The following is a 6,000-nucleotide window of genomic DNA, read 5'->3' as shown; positions in this document are numbered from 1 at the left end:
CATTCACTTCATATGCCTTTTCTTATAGAAATACTAAAATATGTCCATATCCAATTTCATTTGAGAATAAGCCCTCACATCTTCTATTTATGAACCACCTTCGTGTTATTTTCATCTTATCTAGGTGCTGTCAGAACAAAAAGAAAAATAACCCTTGAGACCAGTGAGATTCTGGAAAGTGATGCTATCTCACTCCATAAACAGCTATAGTGCTGCACGGTTTAGAAATACTTAGCGGAGCCTGAACTGTGCCGTGTTCATTTCATTTACTGGTGATTTAAAAGGAATCTCAACACTGGCCTCCAAATATTTCATTTTGATGTTTCAGGTCTCTCTTGAATTTATATCTAAACATCTGATCCAGTGATATCTTGTCATGCTTGTCAATGTTAATTCTCTTTCAGCCTTGAAGTGTACAACACCGCTGCCAAAATCCCCAGAATGCATCACTTCACGCATGCCAAGATTTAGGTGTGCTTATCATGACTGTTTTCATTAGCATGTACGCTATCGTTTAGCAAACATGCCCCACAGGATAAAAAAATATTTTTATTTTAACCCTCTGCACAACACTATTCAAGAGCCCTAATTTTGTTTAATACATTATTTGAATCTGTAAACGTACCATAAAGGTACATAATGTAACTCAATACATCAGTCAATACATCATCATTCCTTCTTCCAAAATGAGTTTTTGTCTTATCCCACCCTGATTTACTATGGTAAGCCTATATGCACACATACACTCGCCCGTGCGTGTTTTGTCATATCTGTAAATTGAGAAAAAAGTTGCTCCGGCTACTTTGACGTGTGTGTGGAGAAAGGTTGACATGGAGCACTAAATCTCCAACCTCCAGTGAATCACACATTTAAAAAAAAAAAAAAACAGAAGAGAGTCTGCTGGCAAAAAGAGAACGTGACGGAGATCGTAATAAAATAAGAATAAACATTGGCTTAGCTTTTCGGAGATGGCGAGAACTGAGGGATTAGAAAAGTCATAAAAGCGACACGGAAATGGCGTTTTTATTATTTTATAGGTGAGTAAGGTATTTTATTGAACAATTAAATTGCCATATGTAGCTCTCTATCTGAGGCCGTTGTGAAGGGTCATATTTATCCGCACAGTCACACAGAGCCAAAGAACAACCAAAACTATCTTCTGCAAAATGCATGCAGTTTTGTTTTTTAAACGCTTGAGGGCCAAAAGTTACCTTTAAGAGTTTTAAGTCCTTAATGAATATTATTATTATTATTATTATTATTATTAAAATATATATATCCCTTTCATTTTACATGACTATAATTACTGAATGTATATTGTGCATATGTGTATATAATACTTGAGCACAAACAGTTTAAAAAAAACCCATTCTGAACCTCATTGTTCAAAAACAGTTTTTGACAGTATTTTTTATTGAGCTAGTCCTCATCACAAAATCTCATCACAATTCCTAGAAAGGTTTTGCATTTTATAATGGGCAAGTTTGTCAAATCTGAATCACTGCATATTTTTACTTAGTTATGATCACTAGTATGTTTAATGCCTGGTTTGTTATTTTCTTTCTTCATGTTTGTCAACACTTGAACATATGTGAATCATTTACCATTCAAATATGGATCTGCACTGGTCAAATGTGTCTGCCAAGAAACCTTTCTGGCTAGTGGAAATGGAAATGTTTCCTCTATTGTTATGATTCTACAACCACATTGTTCATCTTCTTTTTCAAGCATACTGCCCATGCATGTGTTTGTGTGTGTTTAGCATTATTAATCTGTAACAGTGTTTGTGTGTGTTTAGCATTATTAATCTGTAACAGTTCTATAAATTGTGTTATGATTTTGATCCCACTCTGTAAGTCTAAGAATCAACACAAAGACAATATGAGGCACTTTTTTTCCATTAGAAAAATGGAAATCTCATCTGTAGCTTTGACTTCAAGGAAACTGCTGCATTTCGATAGCGTGAGCAGCAACGTGTTCTCTCTTCCCTGTTTTGTGTCTTTGTCCTCTCTCTCTCTTACTGTGTGTACACATCTGTCTGTGTGAAGGTAAATACAAAGTCAGACTACCCCTCAGTGACTTGATTTAATTTCATTCTCTGCATTCAGTTTATTATCAGATAAGCAATGTACCCATAAAGGATTTACATAAAATCTATCAATGTACAATGTAACATCATAGACGTAAATAAAATTATTTTCTATTTTTTTCTTTTAACAGTGTAATGATACACTTAGTGGCCCTTGATACATGCTCTGTATATTATAATGACTATGTAGATATAGAACAGACACTCTCACATGGCTATCGAATAGGTAGCAATGATCCATGAAAGGCCAACCACTCATCGGCAGTAACTTAGTTTCCTATGGCTGCAAGGTTGACTTTGGACCAACCTTATGTAAAACAATATTTACCTTTCTTTGACGTCTCTACATCTTTTAGTGTTGATTACCAAAACAGCATTAGTCCTTTAGGGGATTATTCTATAATATATATATATATATATATATATATATATATATATATATATATATGTGTGTGTGTGTGTATGTGTGTATGTATGTATGTATATATATATATATATATATATATATATATATATATATATATATATACAGTGAGGAAAATAAGTATTTGAACACCCTGCTATTTTGCAAGTTCTCCCACTTGGAAATCATGGAGGGGTTTGAAATTGTCATTGTAGGTGCATGTCCACTGTGAGAGACATAATCTAAAAAAAAAATCCAGAAATCACAATATATGATTTTTTAACTATTTATTTGTATGATACAGCTGCAAATAAGTATTTGAACACCTGTCTATCAGCTAGAATTCTGACCCTCAAAGACCTGTTAGTCTGCCTTTAAAATGTCCACCTCCACTCCATTTATTATCCTAAATTAAATGCACCTGTTTGAGGTCGTTAGCTGCATAAAGACACCTGTCCACCCCATACAATCAGTAAGAATCCAACTACTAACATGGCCAAGACCAAAGAGCTGTCCAAAGACACTAGAGACAAAATTGTACACCTCCACAAGGCTGGAAAGGGCTACGGGGAAATTGCCAAGCAGCTTGGTGAAAAAAGGTCCACTGTTGGAGCAATCATTAGAAAATGGAAGAAGCTAAACATGACTGTCAATCTCCCTCGGACTGGGGCTCCATGCAAGATCTCACCTCGTGGGGTCTCAATGATCCTAAGAAAGGTGAGAAATCAACCCAGAACTACACGGGAGGAGCTGGTCAATGACCTGAAAAGAGCTGGGACCACCGTTTCCAAGGTTACTGTTGGTAATACACTAAGACGTCATGGTTTGAAATCATGCATGGGACGGAAGGTTCCCCTGCTTAAACCAGCACATGTCAAGGCCCGTCTTAAGTTTGCCAATGACCATTTGGATGATCCAGAGGAGTCATGGGAGAAAGTCATGTGGTCAAATGAGACCAAAATAGAACTTTTTGGTCATAATTCCACTAAACGTGTTTGGAGGAAGAAGAATGATGAGTACCATCCCAAGAACACCATCCCTACTGTGAAGCATGGGGGTGGTAGCATCATGCTTTGGGGGTGTTTTTCTGCACATGGGACAGGGCGACTGCACTGTATTAAGGAGAGGATGACCGGGGCCATGTATTGCGAGATTTTGGGGAACAACCTCCTTCCCTTAGTTAGAGCATTGAAGATGGGTCGAGGCTGGGTCTTCCAACATGACAATGACCCGAAGCACACAGCCAGGATAACCAAGGAGTGGCTCTGTAAGAAGCATATCAAGGTTCTGGCGTGGCCTAGCCAGTCTCCAGACCTAAACCCAATAGAGAATCTTTGGAGGGAGCTCAAACTCTGTGTTTCTCAGCGACAGCCCAGAAACCTGACTGATCTAGAGAAGATCTGTGTGGAGGAGTGGGCCAAAATCCCTCCTGCAGTGTGTGCAAACCTGGTGAAAAACTACAGGAAACGTTTGACCTCTGTAATTGCAAACAAAGGCTACTGTACCAAATATTAACATTGATTTTCTCAGGTGTTCAAATACTTATTTGCAGCTGTATCATACAAATAAATAGTTAAAAAATCATACATTGTGATTTCTGGATTTTTTTTTTAGATTATGTCTCTCACAGTGGACATGCACCTACGATGACAATTTCAGACCCTTCCATGATTTCTAAGTGGGAGAACTTGCAAAATAGCAGGGTGTTCAAATACTTATTTTCCTCACTGTATATATGTATGTATAATGAGCACAAAATTTTGAACAGATGTGTTCACTCTTGAATTAACAGTGATTCTGTCAATGCAGCTCATTATACATTTGTGCATAACTCTCAATCAATAACTGACACATTTTCTGAATATTGTATTCATTATGATCACAACTTGTAATAATTGCTTTAATTAGCTCATTGTTTCTGCCTTAAAGGAATACATAATTTTAGCTAACTGCATGATTTGTATTGCCTTAGATCTGTACATTTCTGACGTATGGACATTATTTTGTCACCTCTGATAACTCTAAATTGCATTTTCTGTAAAGCTGATTTGAAATATGTATTTTGAAAAGCGCTACAAATAAATGTGAATTGAATTGAATTTCTAGTGCTACAATATTAGCCAAGCCCAAAATGGCCACATACAGGCTTTTCATTGTATTAACCTCAAATTATTTGTCAGGAAATTGCAAAATGTAAGCAAATGCACTATAGGTTACTTAAAAATCCATTGCTGTCTGACAGACATTCTTTGGGCAGAATATGGGAAGTTTGATTCTGAGTAGTTCAGGCAGAGTTGTGTGGAGTGATACATCACAGTGAAACATGAGTTGCATGGTGATGCTCCAGAATGGTCTCTTCAAAATTCTGATGATAAATATAATATTAAATGCATCTCTACCACAGTGAAGCATAGAGGATAAGGTGGCACTGTGTGGGGAGTCTTTTAAGTTGCTGGTATTGGTGAGCTACTTCCCTGGAAAAAGTCATTTAATGCTTTGGATTAGGAGAATATTGCAGAATGGCTTTATTTCCACTAATGAAAAGTTGTTATCTAAAGCCAAATGGTCGGATGTAATTTGTCAACAAGAAAATGCAAGAAAAGACAGGCTTGAGAATATTTGGTCTCACATAAAACTCAAACTAACTTGGAGACATTTTTCAAATACTTGTGAACTGTTTGAAGCCATTAACATTGAGTGGACGGAACAACATTGACTCTTCTTCATGTAAAAAGCTATCTGCAAGTTAACACAGAGCTTACTTTATCTACAGTATTTGTGAAATTCTTGCTAATTTTCTGTTGGTTAAGACCATTAAAAGACCACTAAATATTGTGCCATTTTTGGCTTCGTTTTTTTTTTTTTTTTTTTAATACATTCAGAAGAACATTACAGAATATCTCTTTCTCACTTCATTATTTCATCTGCTTTGTATTTTGTACAGCACAAACCACACATTTTACAAATAAATAAACCCTCTGGCCTGTCTATCTTCAATTATTTTTTAATTGTATTCATTTTCCCATTTATTTGTTTATTATGGGACGGCTGACCATTTCCAGATACTTTCTTAGCGTCGTTTTTGTTTTAACCAATTATACCTGCCAAAGGGAATAAAATTTGAAAATTAAATTATGGTGGAGTTGTGCCAGGGATGATAATGAAAACCAGGTGCTGATAGAGGAGACATGCAGTAAAAATAAGGATCTGGATCTTTAGGAAGGAAAACAGCTTTAAGAACATTTATAAATTCTTCGACAAGCAAAAAGTATGCTTTTTACCGACTCTTATGCAACCGATTGTTGTTTGAAAACTAAACGAGTTGTTTAAAATTTCTAGAAGAAGACCAGGCCTGTTCCCTTCCGCCACTGCAACCACTGAGAATAATGAGTGAGCTTTGCTGTAAATAAACAGTGCAGTCAGAAGAATACATCTCCTATAGGGTCAGCCAGGTCCCGCTATTTTCTGTTGAAGAAGCCAGAATGTTTTTGAAGCTCAAAACAGTGAT

This window comes from Abramis brama (genome assembly GCF_963993115.1).
Source record: "Abramis brama genome assembly, chromosome: 11".
Lineage (NCBI taxonomy): Eukaryota > Metazoa > Chordata > Actinopteri > Cypriniformes > Leuciscidae > Abramis > Abramis brama.
Note: the sequence above shows the minus strand (reverse complement) of the source record.